This window comes from Ambystoma mexicanum, chromosome 9, assembly GCF_040938575.1.
Source record: "Ambystoma mexicanum isolate Mex_15411 chromosome 9, UKY_AmexF1_1, whole genome shotgun sequence".
Lineage (NCBI taxonomy): Eukaryota > Metazoa > Chordata > Amphibia > Caudata > Ambystomatidae > Ambystoma > Ambystoma mexicanum.
This window is the reverse complement of record NC_090931.1, coordinates 1,415,934,314-1,415,959,609: the sequence shown is the minus strand read 5'-3', so window position 1 is coordinate 1,415,959,609 and position 25,296 is coordinate 1,415,934,314. Positions and strand designations below refer to the sequence as shown.

Genomic DNA, 25,296 nt, shown 5'->3' with positions numbered 1-25,296 from the left:
CTAAACTTGCTAGGGGGGAACTGAAATTCGTATTGTATGGTGATTGTATTCCTGAAAACCGTGTGCTTCACTTCCTTATATTGCATAGGGGGGGAGTGAATTGCCACCAGGGGAAAAGTGAACATTTTATCTCTTGTGAAACCCTATCAGTTATTTCTGTACTGCATTCTTTCCATCATTGTTTTTCCTTGAAACCATAAAAGCATTCTCAGTTACCTTTTCCTTCCCTATACTAACTCTTAAGTAATTAAATCAGTGTGCTAGTGTAACATCATCCATTGTTGATCACTGTCATATGCCTAAGTGTGCTATCAAATATTAATTTATTATAAAAGTGTGATATATATATATTGTTTAATTTTTCCAATAAATCTTTTAAATTGCAAAACAAACCTACTTCTTGGCTGAGTGAGGTCAGGGTGATTCAAAGAGAGGGGCGTTATATGAGGGTTTATTAGAGTATAACTTGTCATAAAAAATATATAAATAAGGGCTTCTCTTGGGTGTCCCAGACGAGGCACTGACTTAGTGGGATTGTTGAATTGAAGGCACTTAACAAGCTGTCTGTGCCTATATGTCGCAATATATTTGAATGGAAGCGCTTTTAATTCAATTGGTGATAGCAGCCTCTGTAACATTTCATATTTTAATTATGTATCACTCAACAGGTAATGATTCTTCTTTTTCTGATGTATGTTTAGATTTAGCTTCTGATTTTCAGTCTAAGTTCTCCAACTTTTTGGTGATTTTATTTTAAAAGTCACCAATGCGAATGATCTATCACCGACTGATTTCCTAGCGTCCAACGCTGATTTGGGTCTTCCATAACGAGTGTGTTAGCCGATTCACCAGTTAGGCATTACACTTGATTTGGTTTTGTCCCCTGATTCTGTTACAACAGTTTTTCCTGCTTTGTGGGTTGTTTGGACAGATCACTTTGTTATCCCATTTGCTTTTAAGATTATGGCCCTCATCACAAGTTCACTGCTGGTAATGGTGGCAGTATTACCGTCACTGGCACTTTTCCCGGACCAGTAAACTATAGGTTTGCCGGTGGGGGTTCCCTGATTTACCTCCAGCCAAAAGCTGGAGGTAAATCAGGCCCCCACCAGCAAAAAAGAGTGGAGTGGGTATTTACCACCTTACCCTCAACCGTAATGTCCTGGTAATTCCAGGATATTGTATTGTATTGTTTATTTATATAGCGCTTGTACACAGGAAAGTGTTTCAAAGCGCTCAAAGAGGGTGGGAACAAGGGGAAAGCAACAGATGCTCAGAGCCCTTGAAATTCGGAGACGATAATAGTCTGCAGAGGCAAAGTAAGCGGTAAAATACATTTTAGGGTTGGGACACAGCAAATAGGCCTGACAGCGATTCTGCAGTTTTACCAGTGCAATTAAGGGGAGAAGACAAGGGAGAACAGACAGACGATAATAATAATTTGGCATTTATATAGAGTTACAAACCCTCAGGTATCTGAGCGCTGCTTATTATTACCACGGATAAAGGCTGAGTTTGGCCCCGCCGGGATTCGAACCTGAGTTAGCAAGCTCTGCGCGGAAGTCAAAGCGAGCGCTCTACTCGCTGTGCCACTTGACCAGGCACATTGCCTTTGGATTGTGCAAGTGCATAGAAGGACACAGGGTGGGGGAGGTCCAAGTGCGCCCAGTCGGCGGAGACTGGGGTAAGTGCAGACAGAGCCACTCTCTTGGGTTATTCTAAGTGCAGTGAAGGAGGGTGGGAGTAGGGCCCTGAGGCAAGTGCGAGGGATGACTGGCGGGGTTGTCCGGAACCGGTGAGACTCTGAGGTACACCAGGTGGCCAGTCAGAAAGCTGTAAGGAAGAGGAGAGAGAGATGGAGAGAGCAGAGGGCTGGGTGAGCAGGGTAGAGGGAGAGCGAAGGAAGAGGAGAAGAGAACAGTCTTGAGGAGTTTCCGGAATTTAAGAAGGTCAGGCTCAAGATGGGGGGTGCCAGGGGGCCTATTCCAGAGATGAGGCACCTTTTGAGGATAAGGATCTCCCTCCAAATCTCTGCTTGGAGAACCGGCTCACTCGCAGAAGGTTGGAGGTAGATGAGCCGAGGGCTCGTGAGGGACAGGTTTTTTTTTTAATAGATTGACAACAATATCAAATTTATTACACAATTGGTTTAACCTATGAAGACACAACACAAATACAGGTATTGATATCCGCTGCAAAGGCAAGTCTTTTTCACTGGATTTATGGAGTTAAACTAAAAATTGTGTTGGTACATAAAAAAATAGGAACCAACGAATTAAAGATTTTGTGGTGATATTCCATTACCTGCATGTCATCAAAAATTAAAACACAGGGATTTGTGGCCTGCAGTTATTCTGGAGATGGATTATAAAGTTTGAGTGGGCTGGGAACAGGAAGAAAGGAATGCATAGAAAGAAAAGCATTCATGCCCCCCTTCACGCGCAAGAAGAGTCGCGCCGTGCCCGATTTCAGGATTTCAACATCGGGTCCTGGCAAAAACCCGTAGCCAGCCACCCTTCCAATCCCCTGACAGTGTTTATCAAATTAAAAAACTCTCGGGCCCCAGGGATGGAGCGCGATTTCCCAGGACTGTCCCAGGAAAACTGCGGCGTCTGGTCTCCCTACCTCAATCTCACGCTGACAGTCTTTTAACGAAGAAAACAGAACACGGCAAAGTGCATCATTCGCCACTCTTTGATAACAACCATGGCTGCCTGGAGAGATTTTTCAGCATTGTTGTATTCCCTTAAACTGGCTCCCAAGACAGTTTTTAAGAAGGCGCTACTTGAGATGGCACAGTTCCATTTCATGATTTCTTCAAACTCTTCTTCACTCATGTCTGGCCCATGGATGCCGGTGTCTTTGCTGCATTGCATGTAGGGGTTGTTCATCATCCCAAATGGACTTGGGTGTCCCTTGTTGTAGGTGTTGGGAGGTGCATTGTTGTAGGGGTCAGGGGGTGCATTGTCGTAGGGATTAGGGGGCCTATTGTTAAATGGTTTTGGTGGCCTGTTATTATAGGGGTTGGTAGGTCTGTTTTTAAAAGGGTTTGGGGGGCCCTTGTCGGGTGGAGGAGCCAGTGTTGCGTTTGGAGGGGTGAAGAGGGTGGGTTGAGGTGCAGAGCAGGAGGTACTGGTCCTGGGAGTGGCCGGTCATGTGAGGTGGAAATCTGGGTGCAGGAGTCATCATCTGTTGATACTGAATACCTGGTGGGGGCATAGGCGCCCAGTAGCCTGGGGCCATAGAAGGCGGTGCATGAGGCGGCATTGGGGGAGGGAGTGACATAAGAGTAGGTGGCATATTCATAATTGGTGCACGGGTGGGTTCCACAAAATGGTGCAGTTGTAGTACAACTTGTCACTAGGTGGCTTGGGTGTTTCTGCTGCATTGAGAGACGCCATCCATAGAATATTTTGCTCTTGGAGGAATCTGTTTCTTTGACATGCGCTCAAAAAAGGACAGGTTCAGCTTGTTTGCAGCACGAATATCCAATGGGTCGCCATGCACATTACGGTTGGCCAGGCCTGCTATTATGCTGGAAGCAGAATATTCAGAACCCACCACGATCTCAGCATACCCTTTTGATTGGCCATTTGCTCTGTTTTCAGCAAACGTCAGCTCTATGAGGTCAAGCACTGCCACAGAGCAGATAACGGATTCCAGCTGCTGGTCTGTCCTCCACCAGGCAAAGTTCCCAACGTAGACATATATACGGGGCTTCCACATATCGTAGTTTGAGCCCACTTACTGGTTGTTGGATGGTGCTTTTGAACTGTCACCTGCTGAGGCAGGTCTTGAGGAAGATGTAGAAACAGGTGCGGGGGACTGAGAAACTCTGCATAATGCCTGCTGCTCATCAGGTGTGGCTACTGTTGCTGCTAGAACATCATCATAGAGGTCCACCTGCTCAGCAGCAAATTCTGAATCCTGAATAAACTCCTCTTCTGCATTAATATCGATTAAATCCAATCCGTCATCCGTGCTGCTGGGAGCGAGACATGACGCAAACCCTGATGAATGTTTCCACACATCCGCCGCCACACGCTTCGTTCCTGCACTGGAATTCAGGAGGTGGAAATGGTTGGTCAGTTTGCTGGTATCCCATCGGAATTACTGGCAGGATACTGACAAACTTTTAATGAGGGCCTATGTCTCACTTGAGTAACTCTAAGCTGCCGAATTTGATGAAACAAGTGGCAATCAATTCCTGCAGCTGTTATTTCTGCTGCAGTTAATGCTTTGTGCACTTTTTCTCAGTATGTAGATCTTTCTAATCTCGCTCAGATCTTCAACCCCACCGCTGATCACCTTGCCCCACTTAAAAGCTGTAAACAACAAGGTCATCCTTTGGAACCTTGGTTCAGTGAGGACCTTTCACAATCCGACTTCAACGTAGGCAGGCTAAGCGACAATGGCGGAGATTGTATTCTCATTCAGATACGATTCGTCATGTTACTGCTAAATATCATAATGCCATTTAAACGGCCAAGTGCTTTTATTACTCAAAGAGGATGGAAACAGCCCTTAACCAGCCTAAGGAGCTGTTTGTTCTGGCCTGTTCTCTTTTGGTCTGATCCTCATCTCATACAGTAGCTGCTCCTTCTCAGTCTGTGGAATGTCCATGATAAAATTGTATTATCTGGTCTGCAGTCTGGTAAATGTTACTCATTTATCAGGTGGTGTTGTCAGTCTCTTCCTGGTCCAGCATTCCCTCTTTCTCCCCAGAGGACGTAGTATTGGATACAAAGAAATGTACGTCTGCCTCCCCACTAGACTCCATCCCTTTAGCTAGTTTGAAAGACATCATGCCTCGCATCGCTTACTGTGTATCTTCTGCGGTTAGCCATTTGTGCTTATCGGGGACTATACCTCTGCAACTGAAGCACGCTTTAGTAGTCCTTCTTCTGAAGAAAACTTCCTTGGAGCCATCCGTGCTGGTAAATTTTCATCCAAAAATCACTTCTACCCTTTCCTATGAAGATCTTGGAGTTGCTGATCTCCTCTCTTTTGTGTTCTTTCCTTGAAAATATTGCTTTTTTTGATCCATGACAGTCCATTTCGGGGGATGGAGAAGATATTGGTATCTGTGGTGGATGATCTTGCCGGGCTATCCGTTCAGGGAGGAGTGGGTGCACTGATACTATTAGATCTGTCAGCAGCATTTGACATCATTTACCACTCCATCCTGACTGACAGCCTTGCCAGAAGGTGTCTATCTGGGCAGGTTCTATCCTGGTGTAAATCGCTTTGTCTGACAGGGTATCATTTTTTTCATTGCCCCATTTTCATTCTAAACCTGTCTCGTTGTCGTGTGGTGTACCTCAGGGCTCCGCCTTGTCCCCCATCTTATTCAATGTCTATATTCAACCTCTAGTTCAGCTCATCCAATCTCATAGCCTCCGGTGCTAGTCCTACGCTTAGAACACGCAGATTTTGCGGCTTGATTTAGCTTAGCCTGAAACTGCGTCTCAGCTGAGGAGCTGCCTGGAGGAGGTGAGTTGCTGAATGCATGACAACTGGCTTAATTTGAATAGGGACAAGCTAGAGGTACTGGTGGTTGCCCCCTCCACCCCACCACCTCTGTTTTCTCTCTATGGATGCCACAATTTTCCCCCTGTTCTTGGTCCTTTTCTTTTATCAGTCCCGGTAGTTAAAGATGTTCGGTTAAAAATCACCTTTTCTCTTTCAAATGAAGCTCAGGATCCTCCAGAATTTGTCAGCCAGAGTAGTGATGAAAATCCTGCTCAGAGCTCAATATCTCTCCTATTCTTCGTCAACTGCACTGGCTTCCCATATCTAAGCAGCTTAATTTTAAGTCGTTGTGCCTGGCCCATCACGCTTTTTATGGGACTGGAGCAGAATAATTACAATCTAAATTCGGTCCCTATCTCCACAAATATCGACTTTGCTCCCAAGAGGCGCTCCCTATGTAAATTCCCCTATTTAGACTATCCCGTGTGGGTGGTCGTGCCTTCTCAGTAGCCAGAGCTAAGTTGTGGTTCTGCAAATCTTTGAAAACCTTTCTGTTCTGACGTGTGTCTTTTCATCATTTGTGCTAGTCTGTTCTGCTGGGCTGTGCAGCGCCACGATGCCCTGGGGTGTATATCTGAGCTGTAACAGACCTAATAACAGGTGCAGGGGACCACAATGATTCTGTGGAAGATCTATTCATCATAGCACCAATTTTGGAAAGTTTCCAGAATGTAGTTTCAGCAGAGGAATGAACTCCTTCCCGTAATTGGCGCCACTGCAAAAGGGGTGGACTGAAGAAAATGGTTAGAAAGAAATCTGTGTTCTTTTCCATAAAACAAAAGTGGCAGCAGATGTAATTCCAACAGTGTGTGGCCGAAAAACGGAGCTGTGGCCAATTTGGGAAAACTGTGTTGACTCAGCTCATGAAGGTCCATGTGGGATGACACGACTTGTTTAAAAAAAAACTGTGCTTGACCAGGATGTGTAATGGCATTGAAGCAAACATTAGGTAAGGTAAGGTTTACCTTGCATGAACTATGATTTGTGTTTGAGCCAGAATGATAGACGTTTGACAAAGATAACATTGTATATTGATCTTCAAAAGGAAATGAAAGCAATATAATCGAATGTGGGACATTTTGAAATCGAATATGAGAAATGCTTTTATCTTTGTGTACGACTAAGTACATTAAGCTGGGTATAAATATAAGTTTCCAACTTTTGCGAGGCAGAGTGGAAAACTGGAGAGTAACACCAGGCACAATTGTCTTTACTCTTTGTTTTGTTCTCTGTCTTGCGAACAAGCAAATGTCGCCTGCAAATTACGTTTTGGAGACATCATTCCCCAATGGAGTCTTATGGATTCTGCCTGTTCTAAAGAAGGTGCTAAATGGAGACATATGCCATAGGAATCCATTTTTTCTAACACCTGCATAAAAATCCCATGCAGGCGCAAAGCAGGCTACACACACAAGATGGCGGACGACAGCATGGCAGAGAAGTGAACTCTTGTGTTGTGCCTCTTCTTTGCCTTGTGTGCATAGGAAACTTGAATGGAGGGGAAAGGGAGGTGTGAACGAATGGCACCTTGTTATTACAGCTCCACTTCCTGCCCCCTCCATAAGAAACGTACCCCCAAAAGTCATTATTCTGATCCTGGGTGTGAGCAAATTTATTTACTTTAAACCTTTGATAGGCCATTCAGAAACCTTGTTTTATCGTGTTATTTCATATAGTCTCTATAATTCCGAGACTAATATATATGTATATGCATTTCTGCAGCTAGGGGACTGGTCTTGTCAGCTAGCTTCCTGAGGCTAGGTTTTAAACTCAGTGACATTGCATGCTAAAAAGAAGGGGTTTTCACAGCATGCAAATATTGAAAATGTATGTCAGGCCTTGCCTTACTTCTTAGACGATGATACATTGCGTGATAAGGGTTTTGGATCATGCTTTTTTGCCATGGTCTTTGCAATCCGAAAGAGGGAGGTCTGGGTTTGACTAGAGGGGGAATAGGGGAAATGCTGAATATATTTCCAAGTAGCTAGGAGGCTGTGTTGCAGGCATGCAGGTCAGAGGTATCCAGGCACTTTTTTGTAGGTTTCCGGTATTACGATCACTAAAGGTATCTTTGGCCAGAAAGATACCTTGTGGGTCCATAGTGTGAACTTGCATTAGTCGGGACTGCGATACACTAACCTGGTTGGAGCGATGTAGTGTTCTGATGTTTGATGTCTGTTGTCAGTCTGGCAGAGGTGGTCATTTGCAATGTATGGGGTTTGCATAGGTGGTACACGTACTGTGCGATGATATTATTGTGGGTCCCTGTCACTTCAGACTGCAATAAGCCTTTGGAGAATCCATCCAGGTGACTGTGTTGACTTCCTGGTACTGGTGAGCTTCCGGCTCTATAATTGCACAGCTAAGTCCTAAGGCACAAAGTGCAAGACATAACATGCCATGCGAGGCATTACAAAGGCATGGTCCCACAAAGCATTAGAAGCCTTAGCATGACATGGCCATGAATACACATGTAACATTTGAATAATACACTGTCACCACAAATGGAACCCAAGACGAGAGGTGCTGAACAGTTGCACTGTTTTATTAAAGTGTGACTCATATGATACAATTTGTTGGAGTACTATTGCATCGATAAAGTTCAAATGTGTTTTCTTTTGTACTAAACAACACATAACACAAGACATGGAGACTTCATCAATGTAAAGCTAGAAATGGCAATAGAATACATGGTTTTATTAACATTTGCACCAGATAGTTGCTTCCTTGGGAGGCAGCATTGAAAAACCGGAGAACCGTGCCTTGTGCATGACTGGGAACAATATGTGAACCCGAAATATTGATGAGAAACCCGAGCAGCCTTAAAGTTCAACAGATGCTGCAACATTCTTTACAACTCATGGAACTGTGTCTCCAAAATGCGCAGGGCGTAGTGTGCAATTTGAATCAGCAAGGAAATAAACCCATTCTACACTGTTGAAATAATTTTGTCAAACGATACATGAAGTCAATTGACATGTGATTTGTACAAAGCTTATAATGATATGTACAATTTTAAAAAATATTTTACATTGTAAATATGTTGTAAATGCAATGGTATATGCTGATTTGAAAAACACTTGTATTGGGGGCATGAACAAGCATCGGGAACGTCGGATGTGGGAGCTCTGAGCTCTGCACTGGCGGCTCCTGTTATCCTTTGAAGATCCTTGCTCCTCCCCATTGTGGCCCCCCCTGCCGCTCCGGTGTTGGGGACAGCAGCATGCAGCCGGCTATGAGTTTTACGGCGGCGGGAGTGTGCCTGTTTCACAAGCACAGCAGGGTCTCCGTTGCTACTCTTCGCGGCTGCCATCTTACAGCCATGGGTTGGTGGGGCGTGGCATGGTCGGGATGCTGCAGAGTGCTGTTGGATTATGGCGGTTCCTTCCACTCTAGCATCAGAGCCGCGAGGTGATGGCCCCCAGCTCGTATGGCGGCTTCAGTAGCCCGGCGTATGGCCACAGGATGTTAAGGGGTGGAGCAGAATGCTGGAGCAAGTGGATTGTTCACAAGCGGCAATTGAACAGAGGGGCATCAGACTTAGGAGACTTAGGAGACCTCGGGATGTGGTATTAATGCAATAGCTTCTCCCGCCCTGCCCTCCCCTTGCCCTGTGCTAGGTCCTATAGTACAACTACACCGACAGGGGGAAGGGAGATGCCGGCAGTGGAGTCCTCACAACATGGTCGAAGGCCAGCAGCAAGTCCTGGACTGCTTTATGGGGGGCAAAACAAAAAGACTGCAGCACCTCAGTAACCTCAAGAGGACCTAGTGACAGTTACCCCAGAGGTGGCACAGTTCATACTAGTGCAGATAACGGCAGCCAATCAAAACTCCCGCTCCTTACTAGAGTCTAAGTTATAAACTGTTGGTGTGGAAGTGTCTCTAGCGTGGGCTCACCTCCAAATTATAATCCTGAGAAAGTATGGGAGACGATGGGTGTTTGGGACACTGTTGATATGCAGCCCGGCAATGGCCCAGTTCTGAGGGATGGTCCAGGAGGGTCCTGAAGGCATTGGACTGGTTTAAAAAGTGGGCATAGGTGTTGGGTACTACAATAGTGTGGCATTCTGATGGGGGTGTGGTGCGAGTGCCTATAGTTAGGTGGGTAGTGCGGTGGAGGGGTTGAGGTATTGGCATTGCTGGGTGGTGGGGGGAACCAGTGGGGGTGATGGGGGAATGTGTAGAGAGGGAGCCAAGTACCCTCACCTCAAGCATCGTGCCCATGTTGCCTATATGCCGGGAACCAGAGTGTGAAATACGTACAGTGCCAGTGAAGATACCAGTACCAAGGAGAATCCTGGAAGCAAGGTTCCCATTGCGAAAACCATACCATATGCGACAGTGTGATGGCCATATGAATGAGATACCAGAAGAAGTGTGAAAAGTTGAGCAAAATAGCAGATTGGTGACATCATGCGACACAAGACTGACGCACTCAGAAGAGATGCAGAGACAAGAGGACATAGATATTCTATAGGCATCAAGAAAGTATCAAAGATAAGCAGCATTTTGGGATTGAGATGAAGAACTTTATGCTACAGAAAAGATGAAGATGTCAAGTTATTTTACACGTGTACAGATGCAAAGAAATGCAAGCAAAGTATTCTTGAGGCTAACTATGTAGTGAATAATAATAATAATTTTGCATTTATATAGCGCTACAAACCCTCAGATATCTGAGCGCTGCTTATTATTATACACGGTGTGTGGTGCTCCTTTATCGATCTCGGAAGGATGAAAGGCTGAGTTTGGCCCTGCTGGGATTCAAACCTGTGTCTGCAGGCTCTGTACGGATGCCAAAACGAGCACTCTACTCGCTGTGCCACTTGACTGACAAAGTTTACATACTCTCACATATATAAGAGTATGTAAGAGAATAGATTGAAGCATGTGCTAACATATATATATATATATATTCAGTGAAAAAAACTTTGTTAAAGGGACGTTATGGTTAAGTTGTGCTACTAAAAACCTATGAAATTCAGTGAAAACACTTTGTTAAAGGGACGTTATGGTTCCAAGTAAAACCGAAAAACCCTTGAAATTCGGCAGTTATGGTAAGCTAGGCAACCATAACTCGCGCCACCACCGTGCACTGCTAAGACTAACACCCAGGACATCAAAGATGACATCACAAATGTCATTGTGATGACCGCGAGTGTTCATAGCTCATTTTTACCTTCTTTGCGAACAAAAATGACACATACTCCGTCCTCTAAACACCCCACCATTTAGTTTATTTACAAAATGTCAGAACAGCCGTGTTCTCCGCGGACAAATCGAACGCAACAAAAAGGTCTAGCACATAAAAAAACAAAGCATTGAACCTATCTCGTACTCCCCCACCCTCCCCAAACACTCTTACACACCAACACACGGCACTAAATACAATTTTTTATCCACGTTTCACTGCGCTGTACGCGGTCGACTGCGAATACAAGATGGCGGGCGCCACAGAAAATCTGACGCGCTCCACGCCCCTCGCCGTCCAATCAGCGAACACGTCGCATGTCCGCGGACATGACGCAAGCCCACGGGCCAATCGGGGTGCTGTCCGCAGAGCGAACAGGGAAGTCCGTCCGCGAAGCGGACGCAGATATCACTAATTTTTTTGCCTTACATTTTGGTCATTTTTTAAAAAAACTACTGGACGGATTTACACCAAATTTACAAAAGCTTTTGGGACCAGGCCGCCGCTCCTGCCGCAAATTTGGTGTAAATCCGTCCAGCGGTTCGGCTGCGTGCGGCTGGTGTAAGTGGAAAAATACTGACAGGTGTAAGGGTGCTAACCAATTATAGAGGGCCACATAGTAAAGAGCCCTATATTTTGCGTAACCAAAGGGACGCCATGTATTTGATGATGTTCAGAGTGGTCTGTTTGGGGTTGGGCCTGACGTTAAAGACTATGGGCCTCATTCCGAGTATGGCAGTAAGGGATACCGGTCACCGTTAACGAGACCGGTGCCGGTAATCCCTTACCGCCACATTCCGAGTTCCCTTTGCGGCCTCGTCCTTAACGCCTGCTTTTAGCAGGCGTTAGGGACGAGGGCGCAAAGGGGCTTTTAAGCCAATAACGGTGACCGTAAAGTACGGTCACCATTATTTGCAATTTCCCCATTCCCATTGAGCCCTATGGGGGCTCATTTGGGAATGGAGAAGAGCCCTGGGGAATGGGAAATTACCGCTCTGGTCAACTCGGAATAGGGCGGTAATTTCCCATTCCACCAGGGCGGTGCCGGTACGGGTCCGGCGCCGACCAAGGTGCTAATAGCGCCATTGGTTAGCGCCAGACTCGGAATGAGGCCCTATATCACTCTATTAGACAAGTATGGAACATATACCTAGATGTTCCCATAGACCCAATCACTTTCTCCAATAGATTTTGGTAGTTTTCCACGCAGATTTGACATCAGCAATGATGAGGTTTTGCTATAAAAGTAATGTTTTTTTTTAAAATGCTGAGAGATCATGCTGTGCGACGTCCGTTGATGTCTGTTGTACTCCCTGTTTTAGAAAACTGCAATTAGAACAGTTTTGTTTTGCCAACTTCCTGAGTTAGTTTGATTATTGATGTGTGAGTATCTTCTGCATCCCCATCCAACTCAAAGTATTGCTACCTCGTCTTAAAGGGCTGAGTCAGTAATCATGGTTCATATATTTGAGGTATGTGTGGTTTATAGCTCCGGGAGCGGACCCTAATTTCCACTGGTGTTTAATGTTTTGGGTTGAGCGACAGATACACCTGGGTGGTATGGGGTGGGGGTGTTAATTGGATTGGTTGGGAATGGGGTTTGGACAAGTGGGAGGAGGTGCTGTGGGGTGGTTTGGCATGGCCTGGGGGGTTTGGGGTTTGTATAATCACATGACAAGGTACTGTTGAAAAGTATAAGTAAAAGTTTCTCCTCCACATATTCCTTCGGTTGGTGCAATTTAGAGGGTAGATGCTACATACATAGTGATGGCTGATTGGTCGGACAGGAAATTGTCGGTGATGTCTTGGAATGTTAACTACTTATGTGACAAAATCAAGAGGGGGTGGTCCTACAATTACTGAATAGGTAAAGACCTATATTTGCCTTCTTACAAGAATCACACTTGGCAGGCACAGACTGCATGTTTTTCCACCTGGATCAGAAATTATTTCTGCTAAACATGAATATTAGAAGGCTACAAACAACCTTTGGACATGGCAGACACCAGCCCTGATCTATTGGCATTGGTGGCCATAGATTTGGAAAAAGCCTTTGATTATAATTCCATGCCAGTGGGACGTAAAGAAATGAAAAGGAAGGAGAACTGATACACATTTAATACAATCCTAAAACCATTGTCCCTGGTTGTTTGAACTGAAATGCTATTCCTTATGAATCAATAACACAGCTTCCCTAAGCAAAAATCTGCAGAATTATAATGCAAGTTATTGTCAGCATATTTTAAATTGTACACACATGTTAACACACCTCAGCACCATAGTCAAATGGGAAATAAGGGAGGCATGCAACAGTTCCCTGATAACAAAACTGGTTGATAATCGTGGGGAAAACGAAATCCCTGCGTATTATGCAGAATTGTTACTTTGTGTACAGTTTACCCACTTCTAGGCTTGCCATCTGCTTCCTGCCAACTGGTATGCTGATTACTTCTGTGTCTCTCTGTTAATTCCTGCTTTTTCTTTGACTCCATCTTATGCACTTACTCTCCCCAGTACCCTATTACTTTTCTGACAATGTTGGTTGTCACTGCTTTATCAACCACCAGGGCTTTGGCACTGTTTTTGTGTCCTGTCAACTGCATTCAGTGACATCTTTTGCCATGGCATAGGGAGCTTGTTTACACCTTCTTCTGACCTCTGTGGGACTCAGGCTGCAGGTGAGTTCTATACATCATTCCGTCAAGAAAGGCTAAAGAGCACAACCAGATGTCTCCAGACGACAGCCCATGATTAATCAAGATCTATATCACTTAGTAAGTTGCTCCTTGGAGAACAGGGCCTATACTGATAACACTCAATATGTGTCGTCTAAGCCAATGCTAAACATATCAGTAGGTTGCTTCATAGGAGCCCATAAGCTAAATTATCTGTGTCATCGTATAGAATAAGTAGTAGGCCATCTGCAAAATCTTGTAGAGAATAATGTTCCTCTGCTCAACATCCAGGCAGGATTCAACCCAGTCATGTGGACAGAGATAATTCTTGTATGTTTAGGGCGAGACATCTGAGGAGTGGATGATGCAGTGTGGTGGCTTTGACTGGGTCTATGTCATGTGTTCCCATAGGCCAGATGGCCACATTTTTCCACCCAACACCCTTGCTCCTTCCACTCATGGGTGGAGCAGGTATCTTCCCTCTGTTCTCCCCAGGTTCATCCACCCCATGTGTGCTTACACCTAACGACTCCCCTCATGCCACCCTACCCCCTCTTATTTCTGATTAAGTTTCTATTTTTTGGTTTTAAGTGAGTTTTTCTCTTTGTCACCAAATCTAGCTTGTGAAATAGATGCAGAACCCTGGGGTTAGGTGGCACCTATGGGCAACCTTTGTCACGGTTGACAATGGCTACTCCTGGATTGTCTTTTCCAGCTTGCGATTGTAAATAAAGGCATTTATAATGGATATAATGGAATTGGTCCTTTTAGAGGATCTTGCTCAGATTGGAAGCCTCATGTACTGAACTCGGTTACCACTGTCATTCAACCTGTATGTGGATCCTTCAGAACAACTAATCTCATCCACTGGGTTCCATTTATATATTGATGCAGAAATAATTGCACACAATAATTCTTACACCTTGTCTTATCCCAGTCAGTCAATGAATGTGCCACAATCAATTGAAAGTTACTGCACCAGAATGGGCATCCAGGCACCACACAGATTTATTAGCAGTTGCTGCTGGTTATACTGGCTATGATATATGTACCCCTAGTAAAGAACCTTGTTTCGAAATTATGCTTGGACCATATTACAGAACCACACATCTCCTCTGTATTGCATATATGTTTTTGTCATCTACATGGGCATTCTTCCTATCTTCACTTTTCACGACCGATAAACTGTAATGAATAGCTTAGTATTATCACATCTGTATTATTAATACTCTCTTTGACTAATTATTCCCAAAATAAACATCAGAAGTTGAGCGCCGTGCATGGAGAGGGCAGCAGCCCATTTCCCCTGCTGCTGCAACGCCACCCAATGCGGCTGCTCTACATTGCCGCCAACAGCTGATTGCCGCCACCTACGGTACTACCGCAGGCCCACTCACGACAGAGGTGAGCACCTGTGCTGTAAAGGCACTCGCCCATGTGCAAGCCGATTGCATGTCAGGGGTAATCCCAATGTCTGAATGTGCCATTGCCCGCCGAAGAGAGGAATCCACCTTTATTCATGTTTGGCCTGACCTTGAAATGGCTGCTCTCGTTTGAATGAATCACGTTGCTTAGCAATGAAAGCGTACATCACCAGCATCAATTCGCCGGCAGGTGGAAATCGCCGGCTGTGGCCCTTCCGGGGAAGGCCATGTTGTGCAACTGTTTTGCGTGGGGATGCGCGTGATCGTGTTCTGGTGTATCTTTTATATTTCATTAATTGGTCATACATGCATTAGACTAGGATTTAGCAGATCAGAGATATTGGTTTTAACAGATCGCATCTTGGACTATTCAATCCGAAAGGTGTGTGCACATACCAACTCCTGCCCAATTTATAAACTCTGACCATTGGCCATAACCTGCCATTGACCCCATACTATGTCCTAAATCTGTCATCATCCTATTGGTGGCGAGTAGAGCGCGGTTCCTGTGTTATGGCCAGCGCTCACCCCACCAAATCGTGACACTGTACCCGATTGCCTAACATCACGCTCCGCCGAACGGCCACTCCTAGTCCGCTGCTTATAGGACACTTGCTGTTGCCAGCTCACTGTTACCGCTTTAGCTAGCAGCTTACCTAGTCACAGTTTACCTAGTCCATACTTGCATATGCTCCTGCTTCTCTGCCACTACGATCACCTTCCTAATCTGCCAATGCAATAATACAATGTGACTGCATAGCTCAAATCTGCAATAGCCACGGATAGTTAAGATTTGTGACCTACTGTTTCTACCTGTGACTGTCACACTCACGCATATTTGTGCCACTTATAGAGTTACCACCACTTTGTCCACCATTGATTGTCTAACAGGCTAGCATAACTGAAGCCATATGCTCTAGTGCCAATGGGGATCTACCACACTCTAATGACGTTTTATCCCAATATATGCTAGCATCTGCACATTCTAAATAGTAAACCGCTGATGCGCTGGTCTCGCGATCTCCGTCAACAACCTACGGATCCTGACTGATAGCCGTGTGCTTGCATATTTTGCTAACTGGCCTATCCCACACGAAGGTTCGTCACAGCTATCTATTTGTGCTTATTCAATCTTGTATCCTATTGAAATTGCCTATTCACTGTTAATCCTTCTGGCTTAATTAATTTGTAAGCACGTACTCACGACACAATTTGTGCACATGTATGCGGAAATAGCCTAATGCCGTTCTGCCCCCTGGCTCGCACCAGGCGCACAATGACCTATCTTATGCTGCTTCACTCTATCATAACCTGTATCCATGTACTCCCTCGTGCATAACTTGTATGTATATATGCTTAATCCTTATTGAGTTAGTTGTAGGGTGGACTAGCCTAGCGTGGGAAAAATGTTGTGCTTTGAACTGCTATAACTAGCCTGCTTATCGAATAACTAACATCATTCCTTACGAGTTTCTCAATTCCTCACCTTACACGCCATTGGTTCTGACTAAGCCTCGACTATATATCTTCCTAGTTGCACCCTATCATGTTAGTTTGGCTAATCATCATCATGTTGCCATTCTACCTTATACCTAACCACATTCCTTGCCTAGGTAGCCATTACAATGCACATACAAATGGGGTCTCCAAACCAGCTTGCCCAAGGCTCGTTCCTATCCCATGCCCTAAGTCATTCCTGCCCTCAAAATCACTGTTCACATCTATTACTTATGATGCCACCATCATTAAACCTACGGCTAACACTCAAGCCTTCTCTCTTGACGTCACCACCACCACACGATATAAACACACTCAGAAGCACAGTAGCTCAGCAGAACTCCCATCCCTATCTGTCTTAGGTAATGTCAAGCGATTACGCTTAAGAGTACGTACCCAGCATCACGCCAAGTATCACACAGCCCTCGATACTCTAACTACCACTTCTCATACCAAATCACCACCAATCAGCCATCCTGTCACACCTAAAAGCAACTCTCAAAAAAGTACTACCCCCAGACGGATGACCACAACAACAGAAGAAACCCACCCCCCTAAACCACCCACCACATTCAAATGCTCCCTCATAAATGCTCGCTCCCTAGGAGCTCATGCTATTGAAATACATGACCTCATCATAGAATCTAAACTGGATATTCTAGTCATCACTGAATCATGGCTTCACCAAGCCTCGGGCCCCCACCTCACCATAGCCATTCCCCCTGACTTCCCCCTGACTATACCATCCTTAGAATGGATAGGACACACTCAGATGGAGGTGGAGTGGCCATCATTGCAAAGATCAAACTCAACCTTAGATCATGCCAAATTGAAAGCTTAAAAGGACACACACTTCTACTAGCCAAACTCCCCATAAATGGAAAAGCAACTATCAATGTAGTAGTTATCTACAGAGCCCCCAACTTGAATAATCAGCCAGAAATAGCCACACCACAGGGGACCCCCCAAAACCCATGTCCATACTCCACAGTCAGCCCAGCTCCCATGACCATGCCCCGCAGGCAGCCCACTCCACAGGGGAGCACCAACACTTGAGTCCATACACCGCAGGCAGCCCAACGTCCATTGCAATGCCCTGCAGGCAGCCCACACCACAGGGGAGCACCAACACCCATGACCATGCCTCACAGACAGCCCACACCACAGGGAAACCCCATCACCTGTGACCATGCCCCACAGGCAGCCCACACCACAGAGGACCCCCCAACACCCGTGACCATCAAGCAGCCCAACACCCATGACCATGCCCCGCAGGCAGCCCACCACAGGGGACCACCCAACACCTGTATCCATACCCTGCAGGCAGCCCAACTCCCATGACCATGCTCCGCAGGCAACCCACACCACAGGGGAGCAACAACACATGTGCCCATACCCTGCAGGCAGACCAACTCTCATCACCATGCCCCGCAGACAGCCCACAGCACAGGGGACCCCCCAACATCCGCGTATAAATACCCTGTAGGCAGCCCAACTCCCATGACAATGCCCTGCAGGCAGTCAACACCACAGGGGAGCACCAACAACCATGTCCATACCCCACAGGCAGACCAACTCCCATCACCATGCCCCACAGACATCCCACACCACCAGAGATGCCCCAACACCCGTGTCCATACCCCACAGGCAGCCCAACACCCATAACCATACCCCCGCAGGCAGCCCACACCACAGGTGACACCCCAACATCCGTGACTATCCCCCACAGGCAGCCCAATACCCATGACCATGCTCTGCAGGCAGCCCACACCACAGGGGACCACCCAACACCTGTGACCATGTCCTGCAGGTAGCCCACACCACAGAGGACCCCCCAACACCCGTGACCATGCCCCGCAGGTAGCTCAACACCCATAACCATGCCCCGTATGCAGCCCACACGGGACCATACACCACAGGCTGTACCCGTCCCATGCCCCCCCACCAGTGACGGTAACCTGCAGGCAAGGCCCTGACTCATGACCCCCCACCAGTGACAGCAACCTGCAGGCAGGCCCCGACACACATCCCCCAAACACATCGTCCCAACATGAATTCATGTATGAGATTTCCACTAAAATGCCACCACACGCTGCCGCCCGCAGTGCAACTCAACACCTATTCATTGGCCCCAGTACATGCCCCATGGAATGTAAATCACAAATGCACACATGCATGTACCCAAAGACATGACCAACATTGCTCCACAGCAGTGACACATGACAGAGCCAATGATGATGCACCAAACCATTGAGAGCAGACACTACTTAGATTTGATTGTATGAAAAAGTATTGAAATTTGAAAAACAAACCAAATGTAAAACAAACATGAAAAGGTAAATGAATTGAAAGCAAATTAAAACGAAATGCAAATTAAAAAGGAATCCGAAATAAAGAAAATGAAAATCCAGAAAGTGGTCCATTTCCAAAGTCTGTCCTCCTGTTCCAAAAATAAATAAAAAATAAACCATTACTCCATAGTGAAAACAAATGTAAGAAATGCAACAAAGTCCAACTATATACAAGGAGTAATGGTCCATGATCCCAAAAGTCAAAACCTTACCCCTAAAATCCCTATTAAAAATCAACTATCTACAAAATGTGGAGCAATGTCCATGGACTCCAAATAATAATAAAAAAGGAAACCTTACACTACAGAACTATATACAATGGCAGTGGGATACTCCTACGATTCACCAATGTTACCAAGAGTCTGGGCCAGGGCATCATCAAATTCTGTGTCTATATCACTGAAGCGAGACTCAGCTCTATCCCGAGGGCTCGCAGGGACTCTGTCATGTTCCTCTCAAACTCCCTGTGTGTCTCCTCAAGGAACTCCGCCTGCCTCTCTGCCCTACGCATGGAGTTCTCTGCCCTGGCCATGGTGAGTCGTGTCCTCCGTGCCCGCCACTTCTCTGCATCTATTTGCTGTACCCTCCGCTGCCACATGGAAGACACACTTGCTCCTAGGTCCCACTGCCCGTCGGCCGATGCCTGCCTCAGTGATGTTGTTGGCCCTGAGTCCTGACGCATCCTATGTGAAGTCTCCTGCTGCCTTAAAGTCATGTGCCTGTGCCACCCGGACAGCCTCCGGGATTATGGCACACCCTGGGGCTCACGTGTAAATTTGAAGGTGCCTGCACAATCTCCATTGCCAGTGGTCCTGTTGCTGGGGTGACCACCTCTGCTGAACCTCCGACTCCCGAATGTGGCAGGGATGTGATCTCCACCCGACTAGCACAGGTGGGACGAACAGGTCCACAGGGGGTCCTGGTAGCATCTGGGCCAGGAGACGGCAGGGAGGACGACTGGCGCATAGTGGAGGAAGACGAATAGGGGGTCGCAGCAGGGCCCAGCACATGTAGGAAACCCGCGACAATGAGCCGTGCAAGCCAGTTCAGGATGGCACAGAGCTCTTCGTGATGATGTGCATGGTCCTGCCAGGAACCACGCACGTCATCACGAATGATGGCTGTGTGCATTGCGACAATGACTAGCACGGGCTAAGCCCTGTCACGATTGCCAGGTCTGCAGGTAGAGGAGGGTCAGTTGATGTGGACTCATCCTCTACCTGCGGAACGGCCTGGTCTGAGGCATGCCTGCAGGTGCCCACTGATGCAGTCGCAGGATCAGGAACAGGATTAGACACAGGCCGCTCTGTGGTGACCTGCGCTTCCTCCTGCCCCTGACCCAGGACTGCAGCAATTGCACTTGTGGTATCACCCCATCCAGTCCCCATGTGCTGGTCTGATGCAGCCTCCTTCTCCCCCTCACCCACCACTGACCTGGATGCCTCTGCACCGTCTTAAGCATCAGATTGCCCCTGTGGGGGCTCACCTGTCCATTCCTCTGCTGAGGAGCCCATCTCCAACCTCGCCTTTTTAGGCATCCCCTCGGCAGCTGCGGCCGTAATCGCGGACGCAGCACCAGTCCCCTCGCTCCCGGAAGATGTCATAACCTGGGAGGGTGACTGGGCCTTGCGTCTCTGGCTGGTGGAGGCATCCCTGCCGCTTTGCTCCACAGCGCTGTCCGCCCCCTTCCTCCATCAGCGCTGTAGAGAGGGAGACATTGAACACAAGCATCAGTGCACCGAACAAATGTCTGCCAGACACAAAGCAGATGCACATGAGTGGCATTGTCAAACATCATAACGATCAACCCCCTCCACCACGCATGGGTCAGTGCAAGCAACACACATGCACAAACAAGCATGGCACGTGCAACAGACATTCGCATCCATGTCCAAGGCACTGCGAGAACATCAGAAGGGGGGGCTGAACCTCACATGCATCATGGGACATGCACATCACATGCACACACACCACCAGACAGTCATGCATCTGGCCATATCTACCTCCCATCACAGTGCACTCATGGACAACTGTGCCACATCAGTCAATCACACATCGTGATGTTCATGTGTCATGCACCCATGGCTACTCAGACACACATGCTAGTGGTGTCTGAGTAGCCATGTACACCATGCATGTCCATGAAGGTGACATAAGCATCCAGGTCTCACACCCCAAACATGGCCAAGTCCAGACACAGGCATGCAGACATGTGTGCATCGTCACATGCTGGTGCACACCATGCATTGTAACACAGACACCATTGATGTGGAACACGATTGGACTCACATGCAGCACTGTCATGGCCCTGCACACAGACATCCATACATGAGGCATGCCAGACATAAGTCCAAGGTGCACACTCCAGCCACACCTCAACATGCACTACGCTGGACAAGAACACTTGGACACTTACCACTTGACTCCAGATGGAGCTGAAACTGTAGGACCTGGTGGTAAAGTGCTGGGTGTATGCGCTTCAGGACCCTCATCTGGTTGTTGCTCAACTGGCCCCGGCACCCCCACTTCATCATCCGGCCTTGTTGAGGTTCCTGGACCTGAAGTCCTCTCAGCGCTTCCAGACACGGTTGTACTCGTCGAGTGCCACCCCCTGCACATTGATGGCACCCATGATGGCCGCCCAGATCCTACTCTGTCCTTCCTTGTCGAGGTGCGATGTTGAGAAGAGGCCATCACAATGCCCCAGGACTTGCTCCACCAGGATGCTAACTTCATTGGGACTGAAGCTGGCAGCCCTCTGCCTCTCTGTCGTGGGGGTTGCCACTAGCCCCAGATGTTACTTGGTCTGACATGGCAACCCCTGAGGCAGGTGTGGGTGGGCAACTGGGTCCTGGGGCTGGTCTGTGGAGCGGGAGCAGTCGGGAGTCTTCTGTGTCAGCAGAGGTGGTCTCAGCAACAGGATCCCTAGCAATGGCTTCTGTGCGGGAACCAAATTGCAGTGGCCGTAGGCAGCAGGCACACTGAGTGGGGTGACAGCAGCAGATGGCTCGTAGGAAGCAGCGCAGGGTGTTGGGGGGCAGGTAAATGGCCTTCTGTGAGTTGTCGCGTGGCTAGCTTGATGCAGTGACTGCACATGCAAAAACACTGCGTTAGTGTGGAATTAGAAGAAAGGCCCTTAGCGTGTAAGCGCGTAAGTGACATGACACGCGCGGGCGTTGCATTCGGTACGTATCAAAGGTCTGCATAGGACACTAGTTCGCTGTACGTGTTTTTCGTGGGGACAGACGCGTGTGATTCTTCTTGTGGGTTCACACTCGATATCTTCACTACGGTTACAGTTCGTACTTCTTGCATTGGCGGGGGAGTTGCCTACACGCACATGCACGTGTGTTTATCTTTTTCATTCAGGGCAGATGGTGAGTCGAACATGCTTATTTCCCACTGTGGTTACCCCTGTGTGTCGTGAACCATTTTTGGTTTTGCGGTGCATGAGCATTGTGTGACCCGTCATTTTTCCCCAGGGGTCACAGATAGCCTCGCAGGAGCACAGGGGTACGTTTACCATCCCATACTCTGCCCCTTCACCCCAATTGCCCAACACAATTATTGTGTTCACCTCCCATTCACACTAGTCCATCAGTGCCATGGTGGGAGGCCACCAAGTGGTAAGGGCGGCAAAGCTGGGCAACTTCCCATAGGTGACCATGGTGGGGCACATGGCCAGGGAGTCCAGGGAGGCCAAGGTGGCTGTGTTGGGGAACATGGGCAAGGTGGTCCACAAGGACAGGATGTCCAGGCACATGCTGGGACAGCTATGCCCCCCCAGTGGGTTAGGGTGATGCAGCTGCTGTGGACATCTGCCAATCTGACCCAACAGACATTTTCATCTGCTGTCATGAGCCCCCAGGTTTTGGAAGCTGCAGGTGCTGCTGCGCCTACCACCACCAAGGCTCAGGGTCAGCAACTGCGGGCTGTATTGGCACAGGCAAAGGAAGACTCCTAGGCAGATTTCAGTGTCAGGAAGGGCAAGACACGTGTGGCTAAGGTTGCTGTGGCCAAGCCACGTGTATCTGCGGCAGTAGTACTGCAAAGGCCTGTCCCCAAATTCTGTGTATATGCACCCTTCCCTCTGCTACTCTGCCAGACCTGTAGTGTGTGATACATCCTTTGTCCTTGATGCAGGGTGTCTCACGGAGACTGTGAAGATGGAACAGGCTCACAGTGGACATGATTGTTAATTAATGGACCATGTGCATTACCAGCAGGCCCCTATGGGTCCGTGTCAAGCTCCTCATTCTACTCCATCTCCGGTATTTAATCTGTATCATGGTATTTAATCATCCCTTTGATGCTCACTCAGGGTCAGTTCCTCATCACAGCCATTTTTTGGGTGTCCTCGTCTGTGTCGAGCATAAGCCTCCCTCTGGTACAGCCTTCCTGCCTCTATGCAACTGGTGTTGTAGCTTCTCTGTGTCTGGTCTGTGTGAACTTCTGATGATTCCTCATGTGTTGTGCGTATTGTCTTCATCTCATCTGCTGTAGTCTCAGATGACTAAGATTCTGCAATTGACACCTCCCCATACTGTCTGATACGACACAGTACTCTGATCCACCAGCCTGGGCCATGCACTGCCTCCCCGCCATTCCCCAAAATGGGGTGGGTGGGTGTTACTGTATCCCTACAGCCCACTGCAAACACTGCACATGATGACTGCACTTGCGCTTACAGTGCCATCATGACACAACATTGACATTACTGTGTTTGTGTTTCTATTGATATTTGAGGCCGTAAACATGTACTGCCCTGCACCCACACACTTCTGAGGGTTCCATGTGATAATATTGCCGCAAAAATATTGCCATACAAATATTTTGCCATATTTTTGCCGAGATGTTACCCCATGGAACCTGTGGGGGACACCGCCGCAACCCCTATGTATTTTAAAAGGGAGCAGGGGACAACCCCGCAACCCCTCCATCCATTTACCCCATAAATTATCCCCACCAAAGATATCGCCTATGGCCGTTCCCAACGACCATATGTACGGCGATATTTTTGGTGGCAATAATATTACCTGATACCCTTCTGAGGAGCCTTCTACATGCCTATTCACTTGTGTGATGTCAAAGTCACCTAGCATTACTGTATCCATGTGTCTTCATTCACTGTATTGCAACACACTAGCATTGTTGCATCCTGTGTCACATGTGTCTTTTTTGTCGTAGTGATTTACATGTACTGTATGGTGATATGCATTTTACATGGGTCACGGACAGTACTATTTAACTTCCACCTGGGGCTGGTTGACAGTTCTGCCATGCCTATGCTACGTGCCATTGGTTTGTTGGTATCTGTCAATTTTATGTAAGGTCTATGAAAGGCAGCAGCTTGTGCGTGATGCAGGTGCTATGCAACATGCAGTACATGTGTTGGCTTCACATTTGACATGTGTCCATGTCTGCTTTCAGGGTCCCCTTCCATTTCATTGCCACTGTGTGCATGCCAGAATTTGTCATGTGGGAATTGGCAGCTTCATGTGTTGGCTGTCAGCATTGTGATGCCTATTGTTTGTGGTATATGCTGTTGACATGTGTGCTCATGTGTTCTTTTGGTTATTTGCAGGTGATGAGGCACTGGCAGCAGAGGAGGAGGAGGAGGAGATGGCAGAGAGGGCGGAGGGTTCAGGGCACCAACCAAGCACCAGTATAGGGTGTGGTGTGGTAGCCCATGAGGATCCATTGGTGCTCCAGACCATCCTGTCCAGGGCTGGCTCTGGGTACACCTCTGAGGATCTCTTTGCCTCTGATGCCGAATTGGATATTGATCTGTCCATGCTGTCGCAGGTGAGTGATTCTGCAGTGGATGCTGTTCTGTCCAACACACCTGCAGTGGGGGATACTCCTCAAGGGGCCAGTCAGTGTTGGTATGTCTGCCTGTGGTGCTTACAAATGCAGGGCCAGGCTCCATACCTGTTGTTCCTGTACCCGGGGCAGCAGATCAATGGGGGAATGCAGTCCTGCAGCCACAGGCAGCACCAGTGCAGCAAGGACCATGTCTCCTTGGGCCCAACAGGTGTGCTGTCCGGCAACGCAGTGGCCATGCACCACCGGGGAACACTGTTTGGGAGAATTCCATATATGCCATTGCACAGCAACAGGGGGCATCATGTGAGATGATGGATCAGGGTGTGAAACCTGTGGCCGATTCCATTCTCCCCCCTGAACGGCAGGTGAAGCTCCAGCAGCAGGCAACGCAGTCCATGTGCCGCTCACACAGGCTGAACACGTTGGCTGCCAAAAGGGTCCGACGAGCTGAACTGGAGGCTCTGCAGACAGCCATTGCTGCTGAGACAGAGGCCCACAGGGAAGCCCTAAGGGAAGAGAACATCTCCCTCAGAATTACTCCGACTGCACTTTTGATGAGCTAGGGTACACGGGCTGAACAGCGGATGGAGCAGCTTGAACACACCATCTCGGCTGAACTCCATGCAAGCCGTGAGGAGGTCTGTCTGTCACGTGAGGCCTTGCAGGCAGAACTCCATGCTACACATGAGACCTTGCAGGAGGAATTCCGTGCAACACATGAGGTGCTGCATGGGGACCTCCGTGCCATCTTCCTGCAGGACCAGGCTTACCAGACCCGCATGCTTGCTGCAAGGAGG

The 25,296-nt window shown here is 47.7% G+C and overlaps 1 pseudogene; it reads right to left on the bottom strand.

The window, feature by feature from the left end:
• Positions 1–2,648: 2,648 nt before the first annotated feature.
• LOC138487484 (cleavage and polyadenylation specificity factor subunit 7-like) lies at positions 2,649–24,688 on the bottom strand (annotated as a pseudogene).
• Positions 24,689–25,296: the final 608 nt, after the last annotated feature.